At 59.9% G+C, this 15663-nt stretch overlaps 1 long non-coding RNA gene across 1 annotated transcript; it reads left to right on the top strand.

Moving 5' to 3' along the window:
- The first annotated feature begins 4404 nt into the window (after nt 1-4404).
- On the top strand, nt 4405-6215 carry LOC116452713. Its single transcript, XR_004243573.1, has 2 exons — nt 4405-4615; nt 4870-6215. It is a non-coding gene; the product is annotated as an uncharacterized LOC116452713 (long non-coding RNA).
- The last annotated feature ends 9448 nt before the right edge of the window (nt 6216-15663 follow it).

Below are 15663 nucleotides of genomic sequence, written 5' to 3'. Positions count from 1 at the left end.
TGGCTGGCACGGAGGACCCTATGGGGGATCCTATGAGAATTTGGTGAATCAGCATTGTGAGAGAGGTGGAGACCTCTGGATGTCCAGGAGAGCCAGAGTAGATCCCATTTCTGGAGTCCGGCCACTTTGGAGGAGATGTTGAGCAAAGAAGGGAGTAAAAGAACATTTTGCTTCTGCTGAGGAGTTGCTCCACCCAGGAGTGATGCTGCGTTTTTCACCATGATCAGACTCCCTCGCTGAGGTCACCACTGAATTCCCCACCTTGCAGTTGAGCTACTGAGGAGCCAGTGCAAAGGGAATGTCCTCTTGCAGCACCATAGGCAGGGGCAGAAGTCTTCTCCTACCTCAGCCCAACCATTGGAAGGTTTGGGGTCCACCTACAAAGCAACACAGAAGGTCCCTCTCTGGTGAGCATGGACATGAGTTTCCCCAGTTTGTGAATGCAAGGCCAGTCACACCAAGAACTGATGTCCTCTGAGTGAGGATTCTGGGCAGACCCTTCACACTTGGCCTAAAGGTTCATATCAATATTTTAGGTCCAATCCAGCATGGATTCAATGAGGGTTTAACTTGCACTGCATGAGCAATCTCATGACACTCCAGATTAGAATGCATGATGTTGAGGCACTCTTGTCCTTAAAGGTAGGGAAAAAGGAAAGTGAAATTGTTTGGTGGCACTGGACCTTCAGCTGTTGGTTCAGGCTGTCATGTACTGGGTGTGTTCAGCACAGGGTGTCTGCTGATGGCTTTTTTATAGACAAATGCGGTGACTCCAGGTCCATTGCTATTTATACTGTATTGAAAAAAAGGTTGGATTTGGGTTTTATCTGATCACTCTGCTGCTCTTTCCTCTTTGAGGTGCCTTTCTAATTTCCTACAAGTTGTGTCTTGTTCTAAAGAAATTTTTGGTCCTCTGACAAAAGTGCTCAGCTGGACCAGGGATTGGACATGCACAGGGCAAAGCAGTTGGGACATACTGAGGTCTGAACAACATACAGGATGGGAAGAAATCCTGCCATGCTGCCAGAGACATCCCATCAAATACTCCAGAGATCATAGAAACGTAGAATGGTTCGGGTTGGAAGGGACCTTAAAGACCATCTTGTACCAACCCCCCTGCCCTGGACAGGGGCACCTTCCTCTAGACCAGGTTGCTCCAAGCTCTGTCCAACTTGGCCTTGAACATCTGGTCTTGTTGGTCAGCATCTGCTGACCATTGCACTCGAGTAGAGCCAAAACTGGAACTGTTTACCAACTGCCCCCGAGTGTTGTTGGGTGGGATCAGAGCCAGACAGAGGGGTGGGCACGGGAGCAGCCAACCCACCCATAGGCATTGTTTGGTGCTAAGCAACACAAAGTGAACTCAGGAGTTAATAACCATCCCTTCTGCTGGCATCCAGGAGTGCTTCCTTGGGGAGGGACAGAGAATGTTGAGGTACTTATGGGATCACTAGGGATGATGTTTGGCTCTTGTAACTTTACATTCCCAGCCGGACAGCCAGTGGTACCTGCGTGTCTCAACTGTCTCTACAGTCAGCGTGAGACAATGAGCACCTACAGAAACCATTCATCCCCATCCTCTGAACACTCCCTAGGGAATGAGATTAATTGCTCGCTGGAACTGCCTTATTCTTCCAATAAAACACAAAGAGAGCCTGTGTGTCTCTCTCAGTCTGCATCTGAGATGTTCACCTGCCCGAGGCTGGGTGGGAGACCTGTGATCCATGGAGAGACCTGTGATCCACCAAGGGGAGACTTGTGATCCACCATCTGGGTAGTTGTGATCCACCAGCAGAATGGAAAAGGGGAATGATTCCAAGTCTTCGGAGATTCATTTCAAGGGATGAATAGAGAAGTATGAGGGCTCTGGCGACGCTTCGGGCTGGTTCTGGTGAGCCACACTGAGAGAATTTAGCCTGAAACTAGTGCAGAGAGAGTTTGCTGAATTGTTCAGGAGAGAGGAGAGTGTCTTACAGAGATGACTCAGCTCCCTGATCTCTGAGAAATGGATGCTGAGAAAAGACATGTTTGTGGACAACTGGAGATAGACACAAGGGAGGGACATGGGCTAAACCCTGGCACCACCTTGGGATAAGATGAGAAAGAATGAACAGATCACGGATAACCCTGTGTCTGACATGAGGAGTTGCTGACCAAGCATTGGAGCCACCAGGGTCTACAGGAGTGCCTCAGAGAAGAATTGGGAAGAGAACCTGGTGGCGGCAAAAAGGAGCTTGGTCAGGTTCTGGGCGACATGGCCCAGCGTGGCTGCCTCTCGCAGCAGGCACTGGGCACTGTCAGGGGTCCCATCGGGGTCTCTGTCCCCAAAGTGAGAAATCAGATTTAATTCTCCTGTAGCTTTTGGTAACTCTGAGCCTAAACAATGAGGTTTTCCCAAGTAGAATTACTCTTGACTTTAATCAAAACTCAATTTAGATCCAGGTCAGATAATAAGTCAAAGCAGCTCAGGGAAGTCAGCAAGGAGTGTGAATTCCTTCTGGAGCCTCTTGGATTGCTGTCCATATCACAGCACCAAGCATCATTTGGTGAGGCTTCTGCTTGGAAGAGGCCTGGGACTAAGAGAAGCAGAGCAGCCGGAGTCACAAATTAAGAGGGGATTTAATAGACATTTTTCCCACCTTCTTATTCTGTCTCCAGCGTGTCTTCAGTGGGCTGGGAATCAAACCACGTGGCCACTGGATTGATGTGCTTGGGGGAAGAGCCACAGAAGGAGTGGGGTAGCCTGGCGCTGTGGGGAAGAACCGAAATACCCAGCAGCTGCCAGAGCTGTGTGGGAGCCCGGGCAGGAACAGCCAGGGAGCTGCAGAGCAGGGCTGAGCTCCATTCCCAGAGCTGCGTGGGGAAGGCTGATGGCACCTGCCCACATCCTCTGTGACTGCACATGATGCCACGTCTCCCTCAGTTTCAAGACCAGCAAATTCACCCTTCCCTGCTTTTTCTCTTCAGGAGAAAGAAGGGGAAAAAAAACCCAACCGGGAGACCACAGATTTCCAGGCTAGGCTGTGCTAAGGCGGCACAAGCTGTCAGCAGGCGCGCCGGGAGCAGCCGGGAGGAGCTGGGGTGCCCTCTGCAAGCTGGAGAGCTCATTGTCTGTGTGGCAGAGGACAAGAGGGAAGGAATATGTACCAAAAATAGTCTTACAGTTTAAGAAGAAAGACTATTCCTGTGACCTCTCACAGTTGTGTTGGGTTAACAGTTGGACTCGATGATCTTAGAGGTCTTTTCCATCCTTTGCAGTTCTGTGATTCCATGGTTGTCTGGTTCTGTGCTGGGGGGGTCTGTGTTCCTCTACCAGTCCAGAGAAAGGTCCTCTCCATTTTTCCAGGCATGATCTGTTATTCCAGGCACATCTACTCAGGCTGTCCTACCCAGCCCCTTCGCCCTCCTTTGAAATCCTCACCATGGGTACACTCCAGCAGCACCTGCAGCTGCAAACATCTGGATGGGGCTTTCCAATGAGCCTGCTCTGAGGTCAGGGGATTGCTCTGCTTTCTGAGGAACCCTGCTGCTTCTGCAGGACCCCTGGGCACAGTTGGCACAGGAGGGGAGAGCTGGGGTGGGCAGCTCTGATCCTTCCAGAAGGGAACTGTGCAGTCCATGGGGGTCTGGCCTTTAGCTTACAACATTTAAATGCCAATGCTGGAAGGAATTCCTGGCGGGTGGAGAAGACACCTTGTGCCTGGGGAGTGCTGCCTGCTCAGCAGGCCCCAGGAAAAGCTGGGTTTACATTTTTGGTGTGTTGGGGGGCACAAGACCCCCTGTGTCAATATTTCTGGGTGAGATTTAATGGACTCAGGCTGAATCCTGGGAACTTGTACAGCAGCAGGATAACGAAATGCCAGCTATTCCTTGGTCTGGCTGCATCCCACTTCCGAATACTTTAAAGGCTTTGACCCAGCTGTTAACTCAGAAGTGGACACTGGTTCATGTGGCTCATCCATCCCCTCCTGCCTAGCTGGGTGCCCAGCAGGGGCTGTGCTGAGGGCACGATGTGGGTGTTGGTAGCAGAGCTGCTCATGGCCGTCCCTGAGCAAGTTCCCAGTGCCATCCATCCCTCTCCAAAGGCTGGGTACCAGCAGAGCTGGAAAACCTCACCTGCAACATCACCCCTAGGAGATGCTGAGCTTCAGCCAAGCTACTTCCATGTGGGACAGGAGACAGCAGAGCCCTCCCAGAGCCAGACCCCATCCCATGGGATGCTACTGATTCTCATTCAACTTTCTGCGTCAGACAGTGGCCAAGGAAGCACTGGGGCAATTTCTCCTGGATTAATCTGGGGACAGTGTGATTGGGTTTTTGCCTGATTTCCTCAGGGATGTCCAAGTGTGGGCTGGTCCCAGAATAGAGTGGATTCTGTGCCATCCTAGGGCTGAATGGGTTAATTTTTGTGCTTCCCTCCCCAGCTCGATGCGGACTCTGGCTGGGACAGAACATCTGTCTGTTGCTATGGCTGCAGTACACTTGAAGGGGATGACTGGATAATTATTGCAAACATCCATCCTGCCTGGTGTGCTCCCGGACCCTCCCTGCCCCAGCCAGGGCAGCGGCCGGTGCTCGGGCCCAGCTTCACTCGCAAGGACCCTACCGAGAGATGGTGAGTTGGCATCACCTTTTCATTTGCATAATTAATGTGGCCGAGGCTGCAGGGCTCCTGGGAAATCCGACGCAGAGCAGCAGAGATGAAATGGCACGGAGGGCTCCAGCCTTCTCGAGGCTCGTTAGAGCTCGGCTCGTTGCTGACGCCCCACTTTGGAGCTACCGGGGAGTCGTTCTTCCATTGCCGTTAATTTACCACCCACTTCTAGCCGAACAGATTGCTCTGGGCTGATCCTGCCGTGTCTCCTCCAGGCACAGGATCCCACCTGGCTGCTGCTGAGCAGGACCCTGCCAACTCAGCACAAACCAGGCTGCAGACCCCCGGGACTGCCACGCCATCAGGGGCTTGGGAAGCAGCAAGGTCCTGGGTCACAGCGTGGACCCAAGGCTTTCCCTGGTTCTCCCCTAGGTAGGCTGCTGCTGCTGCCAGCACTGTTGCCTGCGTTCCCTTCCCTGCCTGCACACCCTGCCTGTGTTCCCCTGTTGTGCTCCCTGCCTGGGCTTCCTTCCTGCTCTCCCTGCCTGTGCTGTGCTGCCTGCAGCTCGGTGACTTGCTGGGTTCAGCTGTGCCCTCTGCTCACCCTGCAGCAGCCGGGCACTGTCCTGTGTGTGTGGCTGCGGTGCCAGTGCTGGATCCTCAGTCTCCAGCAGAGCCTGCTGCCAGTTGCTGCCTGGTGATCCAGACAGGATCCCGGCCTCTCGTGGGGCCCACTGCCAGTCAGTACCTGGTGATGCACCTAGGATCCCCGGCCTCGCCTTGCAGCTGCATGTGCTGGAACATGGGATGCCCTAGCCCCACACCTCCCAGTAACACCTTCCCCTGCTCCTAGCAGTCAGCTTGCCCAAAAATACCCGTATCCCCTTTGCTCCTGGGGTTGCTGCTGTTCTTTTGCCTGCTGGCATTTAACCCTGCCTGAGATGTCACCCCAGGGGTGTTCAAAAATCCAGATCTTTCCCTGTGGATTGTCCCTGTTTCAGCAAGTCCCACCTCTGAATTAACAGAGCAAAAGATATGCAGAAGTTCCCCCTCTGAGCAGCCACTGCTGTTCTGTTTAACTGGGAACTTCAATGCAGCCATTGTACATTTTTTTCTGTTTATCAACACGTGGTGGGTAAGAAGCCCAAGTGGAGCTGGGACCAGGATGAGGGCAGACCTCCACAGCCACTGGTCAGCAAACAGCACCAGAGCTGGGACCCTCTGCCACGTCCACTTTCGCTCCACAGGAATCCAGGTAGGCTGTGCAGGACAAGGCTGCCTCTTGCTTTTCTCATTACCTGTAACACTGTCAATAAAAAATAGTATTTTCACACAGTGCTTTGGATCTGAAGAGCAGCTATCAAGCACTCACTGGTGTGGAGCATTCTCAGAGGCTCTGTAGGTAGGGGAGGGAAGATGAAGCCAGGTCATGGGAGCATAGATAGGGAGGGATGGAGCCAGGTTATGAGACACTCCATCAGGCAGTGCTGCCTCTTTAAAGTAGGAAGGAGGATGGCGCAGAGATGGAGAGATCTGTGGGCTACTCCTGGGTCCTGTCTGATCCTTATCATCCCAACATTTTTGTGTATGATTCAACAAAGTCCTTTGCTTGCACAACTTACTTGATTCTCATCTCTGTGACTCAGGTGCAAATGATCTGCTCACATTTGCAGTGGGAGAGTTGAGCCCTGTGGCTACAAAACCTCCAAGAGATTCTCACTTTGATTCAACCTGGAGGACAGAGCCAGGTGCTTCCGTTTTGGAGGCCCTTGCACAGGGAATGGGGTGAATGGGGGTGGCAGGTGGGTAGGTGCCACATGAGTTCTGTGACGTGGCTTCCAGGCACAGACGAGGCTGGCATCTGCTTGCCACACATGCAGAAGGTCTGTTAGAGTGTGTGGGGCTCTTTCCCCAGGAGCTCATCATATCCTGCCCCCAAGGAAGCTCCGAGATCTGCTGTCCTGAGTCGGGCCTTGGGCAGGCTGGGTTCTCAGAGGGATGTGCTCTGCTCCACAGAGCAGGCTGCAGGGAATTGCAGGCGCTCAGCACCTCTGAAAGCCCTGCCGTAGGGTGCCCAAGTCCTCTGGGAGGTACCTCACTGCTGGGTGCCTGTGCTTGGAGGTGACTCGCCTGAAAACACACAGGGTATCCAGGAGCTGCAGGGCTGTGGGAGGATCCAGGCAGGAGGATTGCTGTGACAGGCAGAAACTGCCACTTTCTTCTTGCAGTGGGGTCCTGTATCTTGTGGTGGCCTGGAGCAGCTGCAAGGCTTCTCCTTCAGCCCCTGAGCTGCAGGGGCTTTAGGGGACAAGCTGTCTGTGGTGCCCACTCCTGTTGTAATTCTGGGGGAGAGGTAGCTGGATGCCCTGTCCCGTGACAGGGTACAGGGCATTATCTCCTGACAACGCCCCAGTGTCAGTCCAGCGGGGGACACCTGTGTCCCTGGGCCAGCCCTTAGAGGAAAAAGTGCTCTCGGGGACAGCTTTGGTTTCTGTGCTCCCCCAGGACTGCAGGCAAAGCCACGGCTGAAATGCAAAGCTGTGCCTGGCAGCGGGGCAGTGGCTGCGGGGGGAAGGAGGAGGAGCGGGCACAGGGCTCCCCCAAGGACAGCCCTGGCTTGGAGCTGGCGATGGGGACTGGTGTGGGGATGGAGGCTTGCCACCTCCCCTACCTCCTGGGCTTGGCCCCATTTCCAACGTGTCTTGGCACCATATGGCGCTTGCTTTATTTGTTCTGCTGCGACTTGGGAAGGAGGGCAGTGTTTCATTGTCTGGCAGAGGAGGTGGGACGCAGGCACAGGAATATGCCCGTGTCCCGTGGGATCCCTGCCTGAGCCAGGCGCTCCACATCTCGTCCGAGCTGCAGGTCGGTGTCCTCATCCTTCCCAACAGAGGGGTTTCCCCGGAGAGTCGCTGCCGGAGATTCACCCACCCACGTGGCGCCGGAGCTGAAGCAGCACCGCGTGTGCGGGCGCGTCCCGGTGCGGAGCACGACCGACCCGCCACGGGACGCTGCCTGTAGGAGGAAAACGTGGCAGCGCTGCTCCTGACTCATTGCACAGGCAGCAATCCTGCGACAGCGATGCCGGGCTTGCCCAGTACCAAAAAGTGACAGCATGCTCCACCCACCCCGGCTTGCGGGAGCAGGAGCCTTCTCCGCATGCCCGCGGTCTGGAGGAGCCGCTATCCCGCGCACATCTCCCCGTCCTGCTCCGTGACACACCAAATCTCCATCCCACTGCCGCCTGCCGCCCCCGCGCTCCCCCTGCTCTGCCTTTCCCTTCCCTCTGTTGCCCAGGGCTCAGCTCGCCCCACAGAGCTCTGGGATGGGGAGGAAGGGGAGGCAGGGGAGAAAGGCTGCTCGGAGGCTGAGGCCCAGCCCTCCCAGATTTGCATATTTTTTACTGGCTCCCAAACAAGACATTTCTCCGGGGAAGTGAATGCGTCGCCTGCCGTCCCCGAGGGTGCTGTGTGCTGGGACAGCAGCCGCTGTGCGTGGAGGGGCCGCGGTCCCGGCACCCACCGCGATCCTGCTCTACACGCCCGCACTTCTCTGCTGCCGCAGGAAAAGCCTTTTCCTTGGTGATTTCAAAATTCACGGGCTTTAATGCTGCTGCCCTGGGACTAGGTCCGGTCCCTCTTGGCTCGCAGGAGTCCCGGAGGCGGCCGGGCTGCAGCCGCCTGCGCAAATCTGCTCATTTCTATTTTGTCACCAGAATTTCCAGCATGTCCCTCCTCTCGTGTATAATTTAGTCGCATGAAAACGAACGGCGCGAGGAGGGGAAGAGGATGGGGAAACTTGCAAAGTCAGCCATGGAGAGGGAATCTGTGTCAGGAAGCATCACAAAGGGAGCCGGGGGATTGGCTCCGGTCGCTTCCAGCGGCTGTGTGTGTGCCAGCCCCTCAGGAATCGCCCGGCGGCTCCTTCCCTCCCTGCGTCCCTCTCGCCTTCACTGCGCTGCGGCCGGGCTGGGACAGCCCATCGCCGTTGCCATGGCTGCGGTGTGCGGGAGGGGGGGCTCGGCCGGGTGCCCCCGCCGGAGCATCCCGCGCCTTCCTCCCTCGTCCTCCCCACCGGCCCCATCGGATCCGCTCCGGCCCCGCCACGGCCAAAGCCGCAGCGTGGATTTGACACCCGTGGGATTAGACAGGGCTGTGCCCGCGGGAGGAGGAGAAGTAGGAGAGGAGGAGGGAGCAGGGCAGCTCCGGGCTGGGCGGCCGCCAGCCGCCCCGGGGAGGGCCGGGGGGGCGGCGGGCAGGTAGGGCGGGCAGGGCGGGCGGTGCGGGGGGGCCCGGGGCCGCTCCCCAGGGAGCGAGGGGGCCCCGGCGGGGCGGCGCGGGGCACAGCTGATCCCCGGCCGCAGCTGATCCCCGCCGCCCCCCGCCAGCTGCCGCAGCGTGGGCGCAGCCGCGGTCCCGCGTGTCCCCGCCGGCACCGCTCACCCCGGCCCGGCCGAGCGTGGAGCCCCCGCGGCGGGGGGAGCAGCAGAGCCCCGCGGCGGGGAGCGGCCAGTCCCGGTGTCCCTGCGCTGTGCGGGACCGGCGAGGCGGCGGCGGGGGGGGAAACCGCTCGGTCCTGTCCGCGGCCGGGACCGAGGAGGAGGGAGCGGGGGCTGCTCCCTCCCCGCAGCCCGGACCGCTCAGCAGGGAGCGGCCGGAGCGGCTCCTGCCCGAGGAAGGGGGGGCCACGGGCAGCGGGGAGGGGGGGGGGCCCGCGCTGCGGGCAGCTGCCTCCAATCCCGCCAGCTGCGGCCCCGGGACTGGCCCTGCCCGGCTGTGCCCTCCCCGAGCTCTCCTTGGGGCGGCGGCTGCAGCCCGGACACCGGCCTTGCTGCAGGGAGACTCGGGGAGCGGCCGTGGGACCGAGCATCTCCCGAGCCGGGACGCCGAGGACGGCAGCAGCACGGCGGGCCCGGGACCACGGGGGTCAGTTCACCCAGCCCTCGGTGGGAGCCATTCCCCCCGCACGCCCACGGCTGCGGGGACGGGCAGTGGTGTGCCCCAACGGGGCTGCACCGAACCGCGCTGTGTTCCCTGCCACGGGGACCCTGCGCACGCACTCGGGGATAAACGAGCAGCGGTTCCGCCAGGGCCGGGGGCGGGGAGCTCCCGTTCGCCCGGGGCGCGCTGGGTCGCTGTGCTGTGCGGGGTCGGGGCGCAGCGAGCCCCGGCAGTCCTGCAGTGCAGGAGAGGGTGTCATGGCCTCTGCGGTGCCACCAGGCTCCCGGTGCTCCCCGCTGTGCAGGCAGGATGCAGGCAGGGTGCCTCCGTGCTCCCGATTACCATCTTGTTTGGAGCCGAGGCAGCGGCTGTAATTTGATGCTCTCAAAGTTGGTGTTTACAAGGGACATGGCAGCCATCAGAGGCTCTTCTTGTTCTCCTGGTGAAAGCATATTCCTGTCTCCGCCGCATGTGGCTGCTCCGTGTGCCAAGCACTGCCCGGGTCACACTGAGCATCCTGCAGAAACACCTTAGAGGGTCAGAGCCTCCAGAGCCGCTGTGTTGTCCGGCCGGTGGGGTCAGGGCCCCCACACTAGGGGCTTTGGTGGGACAGTGGGTTCAGACCCTCTGGTGCAATCGGCACTCGAGGGCAGCCTGCTCGGGGTGCCTGCAATGGCCGCATGCCGTCAGGAGCCCACCTGCTGGACAGGGGGTGCTGGGAGGAGGGCGAGCTGCCTGCCCGCGGGACTCATCAGCTCCCCGTTGACAAATCCTTTCATTCCCGAGCAAGCAGAGCGGGACAGAGCCCAGCCCGAGGCTTCCCAGTGTCACTCCAGCCCTGCAACTACTGTGTCCTTGCTGGGAGCACACAAGGCACCCATCTCCCCAGCTGGGGGGTGGTCTGGCGAGATGCCCCCCACCTGAGCCCTGGCACCCCCCCAAGCTGCCCCCACAACCCCAGCACCCGCAGCCCCACCTGACACGGCTCATCTCCAGAGCCGGGAAACGCCGCTGGCATCTGTGCCCTCATCTTTTCACCAGGGCTGCAAATCGCATCGGTCGCGGCACTCAGAGCCCGGTTCCAGCGCGGGTGCTCCAGCAGGGTCCGGGAGCTTTGGCATGGCTCCCACATCACAGCGTGACACGGGACTGTGCCTGACGAACAGATGGCACCAGCGCAGCCACAGCCAGGTTTGGTGGCAGAGGAGAACCTGCTGCCCTGTGGCCGGGCTGCCGCGGGAGTGGGGAGCTGCGCCCTGGCCCTGGGGAGGGCCCTGGGGCTGCTGTTTGCAGAACGCTGGCTCCAAGGGCAGGCTCTGCTCCAGGCAGGTCTGGGGGAGCTGCGCAAGATCAGCAGCAATAAAAGCTCCATGAGCTCTTTGTGCTGCACTGCCTGTCACAGGGCAACAGAGCCCCTGTTTGAGGATTTTGTGTCCCCAGTCCATGGGGGTCCTGCTGGGAGGGGAACACAGGTCAAAGCCAAACTAGCTGCAATGAGGGAAGCGCTGATGGGAGCTCGTGAGTGGGTGTGGGGATTGCAGATACCTGGGCCAAGGCAGGAGGTTATAAGGCAGGTTGGAAACCAGGGCACATCATGGCAGGGAACAGCCTTGGGAGGGGATGAGGCTGGAGCTGGAGCACAGTGAGCTTGGAGGCCACAGTAAGTGAGCTGTGGTTATTCACGGCGCCATTATTACAGCCACCCATTTCCAACACCCTCGGCAAGGCGGGAGCACAATGTGCTCCAAGGAAATGTGATTGTGGGTCCTGCCCCTTGGCCCGGTGCTCGCTGCACTGTGCAGATGGAGCTGGCAGCGCCTCGGCTCCGCTGCCTGGAGGGAGAGCGAGATGGTGGAGGGGAGGCAGGACTCGTCCTCGCAGGCACAGGCAGAGCTCCGCGGGAGGGGGACAGAGCTGGCACCACGGGGGACGGAGACAGTGACGGGGGGGGGGAGAGGAGAGGCAGCCCCGGGCTGGCTGCGGTGGCCAGTCTCCCTAATGATCCCTGCCCCAGCCAGGAGTGCTTTCTCCTTCTTCCTGGAGTGGAAGGAGTGATGGGCGCGTCACCTGCATGGGCTGGATGTGTCACCTGCCAGCTGCTACGGTCGGCAGTGCTGCACTTGCATCTCTGTGTCCCACAACTGTCCAGAGCTGGCCTGGCTTTCCCCTCCGGTCTCTCTGCTCCTGGCTCAGAGGTTGGTTTCTAGACAGAGCCTTAAAAACCACATGCATACAAGTACTAAAAAAAGCATAATTTTATTCAATAACTGCATTGTGTGCTCAGAATTCGCTATATGTGAGATGGAGCAAGTAGAAAAACTGGTGGAAAGGTGGGTGCTCCCCCTCTCCTTCATCTGCTCTGACGGGGCTCTGTCGAACTGCTCCACGCCCGCAGCCCGGGGAGGGGGGCTCCGGCTCCCCCCAAGTCCCACCCCACGCAGCTGGGCCAGCACGTGGGGCTCTGCCTGAGACCGGGTTTCTCTGCACCCAGGGGGGCTCCATCCTGTGCTCCTGCTGCCTCCCTGGATCCCAGCCCTGCTGAGGCCACCTGCAGTGGGACAGGCACCCTCCGGCATCCCCCGGGGGGGGTGTGTGTGGGGGAAGGGGGGGCTACACATCGATAAATGCATAAATACAGCTAATTCCTCAGTAGTGGAGGCTGAACGTCCCAGCCTGCCTGGCTGGGAGCAGGCGCCGTGAGCTGGCCCCTAGAGAGGTGACGGATCTCCTCGTTATTGTTATGATTATTTTTAATCTGCTCTTATCAAAGCCAGCCCGACTGAAGAACTGCCTGACCCTGCACAGCACAGCGTGTGTGGGGTGGGACAGAGGCTCACTCCAGTACCAGCCGTGGGTGACAGAACGGAACAGGGACACTTGGGCTCAGTTTTATTGCTTTTGAATAAATCCAGGGGCTGCTGCCCCCAACCCTGAGCTGAGCCAGCTTGAGGGGCTTTGCCGGGGGCGGTGGGAGCCGGTGCTCGGGGCCGGGGCTGCTGCAGGGGCAGTCCGGGGGGGCTGGGGTGGGATGGTCTGTCCGGGAGGTATCTGGGGGTGACACCCGGCTTTGGGATGGGCGAGAAAAAGTGTGGCTCCGGGGCTGCCGGCTGGGAAAGCGCTTGTGGGAACTGCGGGGGAGATGGTGTTGCTGGCGGTGGGAGGCGGGGGGTCGAGGTCGGGGGGCTGCCTGCCGGGTGCGGGGAGGGAGGGTCCGTGGGGCCAGGAGGCGGATTGGGGCTGAGGAAGGGATGAGGGAGAGGAATGCGTCGAGGAAAGGGGACGGGGGAGGGAGGGAGGGATGCCCGGGGATTGAGGATGCAGGGAGATATCCTGGAGGAGGGCGGGCAGGATGCCCCGGGGAGAGAGGGCGGGGGACGGGAGTGGTGGATGCGGGAACGAAGCCCGGAGAATGGAGGGCGCGGGGCGGGGTGTCCGGAGGGTGGAACGGGGTGGGTGCGGGGAGGGATGGGGGTGTCCGGAGGGTGGGATCGGGGTGGGTGCGGGGAGGGATGGGGGGTGGGAGCCGGGTGGGTGCGGGGAGCGGCGGGGGGCGCGGGGCCCTGCGCGGTGCTCTGGCGCCCTCTGCTGCCCCGCGCCGCGCACCGCAGCGGGGGCGGGGCGGGGGGGCCCCGCCCGGCACTGCCGTGAGTTCGCCGGGTCTCAGCAGCGGGGGTGGAAACGAAGGGGCCCTGCCTGGGGACCCCACCCCAATCCCCGCCCCGCGGGGCTGCTGAGCCGGGCGGACGGGGCTGCCCGCGTTGGCGGTCCCTGGGGAGCGCGGCCAGCACCCACCCGTGTCCCAGCCAGCCCTGCAGATGGGGGGTTGTGGGGTGAGCGTGCAGGGACAGTCCCCAGCCCCCCGGGACGGCGGGTTGGGCCACCCTGGTGTTGGTCTGACGCCGAGTCCCAGCAAGGGAAGGGCCCTTGACCTTGCTTGCAGCCTTCACATTTTCCCGCAGGAATGTGAGCGGTGCTGTGTCCCTGTGGGCAGCAACAGCCTCGGCCACCCAACGTCTGCTGCCTGCGCCCTGGCTGCATCCTGCTCCTTATCCACATCCCAGCTGTCGATGTGAAACAAAGCTGAGGGATGCGGACGCCATGGGGATGTGCGCTGTCCTTTCTGTGCTGCTGCCGTGGGCACCGGGTGCAAGGTGTGGCCTCAGGGCTTGGTGCTGCACTCACGGATATGGGGCTGCTCCAAGAGGAAGGATGCTGTGGTGCAAGGGCTGGCATAGGAATGGCACGGGGATCCTCACCTGGTGTTTCACAGCTGCCCACCACCACTGCAGCTTGTTAAGAGCTCTTGCCCAGTGCTGTGGGATGTGTCAGTGGCACAAGGGTTAACCCTGCTTTCCCTCTCTGTCGGTGCCTGGTCTGGGGTAACCTCGTTAGCGGTGACAGCGATGCCCCTGGGACAGAGCAGCCCTATAAACTCGAGCCGAGTGCTGGGAAATGGGCTGAGCTGCCTCAGCGGGAGGCTGGTGGGTGCTCCCCCCGCCAAGCACCAGCCCGTGGCTGCTCAGGGTGTCGTGGAGAGGAGAAGCTGGATCAGGCTCTTGGGACCAGGATGGGTTTGTCACTGCAAGGCCTGGCATCCTTTGTGAAGCTGTGTCTGCAAGGGAGCAAATGCCATCAGCCCTGGATAGGACTCCCCGAAGGCACTGGGTGCTGAGAGGGGCTGGCCAAGCCCCGATCCCACAGCTTGGGGGCTCCTCTCTGATCCCCAAGACTCAGCTCTTCCTCCTCAGCCACCTGCAGTGCAGGATCACACTGGGACCTTGTCACCATGGCTGTGCCAACCGTGCCACATGGGGCCTGGGGATGCCCAGCCACCCCCCTCCCACTTGGTTGTTCCTTGGATGGGCTGAGGAGCACCCTCCCCCCTTCCCGGGGCTGGCAGTGGCGCGGGTGCCCGGGCATTGTTTCTGCCTGTGCTGTTGTGCCACAGGCTGGTTTCTGGTGGGCACCTCCCCTTGCTGTGGGAGAAGATGGGTTCCGTATGCCGGAGCATTCATTCCCTCTGCTGATCGACAGCCTGCGGTCTGGCTGAGCAACCCCAATTGTTCCCAGTGTGCTCGGACAAAGAACTGCCTAGAGAGATGGCAAGGCTTAGGAGCAGACGACATGCTAGGAATATTTCCACTGCCTTGGACACCACCGGTCTTTTTCCCCACCTCCTGCAAGAATGGGAGGCAGCAGCTCGGTTTTGCAGGCAGGGTGGGATGCCCTCCCCCTGTTCCAAGCAGAGTGGGTGCAGAATCCTGTCCCAAGGCAGGCTGAGGGCTCGTCCCTGGGAGTGTATCCTCAGCTCCAGCATGGTGCCACCCTCGCCTGTCTGCTCTGGTGAGGAGACAGCAAGCACCATGGGAACCCCAGGGAGCCTCACACAGCCCCTGTGTGTCCCTCTCCCCAAGGATTCATGTGACACAGCAGGGTGGTGGTGCTGCCCTGGGGCCCTCCAGCGTGCTCAGGGCTGCTGTTCCCAGGCAGACAGAGCAATCTGGGGAGCTGCAGTTCACAGCTGGTGATTTTGCTGGGTGCTGCATCACCCCAAAACCTGGAGGAATTGGGGAAAAGGATGGCATGTGGGGTGAGGAAGGTCAGGATTGTCTTCAGCACTGGGCTGGGCTCCAGCTGCCTTGGGGCCCTTACCTGCCATTTCTGCTCCCTGGCTTGTCTCACCTGCCATGGCTCCCTCCCAGCTGTTGGCCAGCCCCGAGATTTGTCACCCTATTTTGCAAATGGGACAGGGATGGAGACCAAGCTGAAAGCCCTCGGCATGGAGTGGCTCCTGGTGAGATCTGTGGAAACCAGGATGTCCCAGAGGAGCTCTGTCAGTTCCCACACGACCTGCTCAAGGTCAGGCAGAGCCAGCAGTGAGGAGCCCCAATTCCTTCCTTCCCTGCCTGCCCATGGGCTCGCAGGCACGAGTGGAACCCACATCTGCTCTGCTCCCTCTGAGCAGAGGCTTTTGTTCTCAGGGTTTGGAGGGTTCCTTCACATGTGAAGGGAGCAGCATTGGCATTCCCAGTGCAGAGATGATGCTTCATCTGAGAACATCCCAGTTCCCTTGGTCATTAGCATCTGACATGGTTGAGAATCAAAACAGTGTTGAATCCATGCTGGGAA

Source organism: Corvus moneduloides, chromosome 17 (assembly GCF_009650955.1).
Source record: "Corvus moneduloides isolate bCorMon1 chromosome 17, bCorMon1.pri, whole genome shotgun sequence".
Lineage (NCBI taxonomy): Eukaryota > Metazoa > Chordata > Aves > Passeriformes > Corvidae > Corvus > Corvus moneduloides.
The sequence above is the reverse complement of the archived record's forward strand: the minus strand, read 5'-3'. Positions and strand labels throughout refer to the sequence as shown.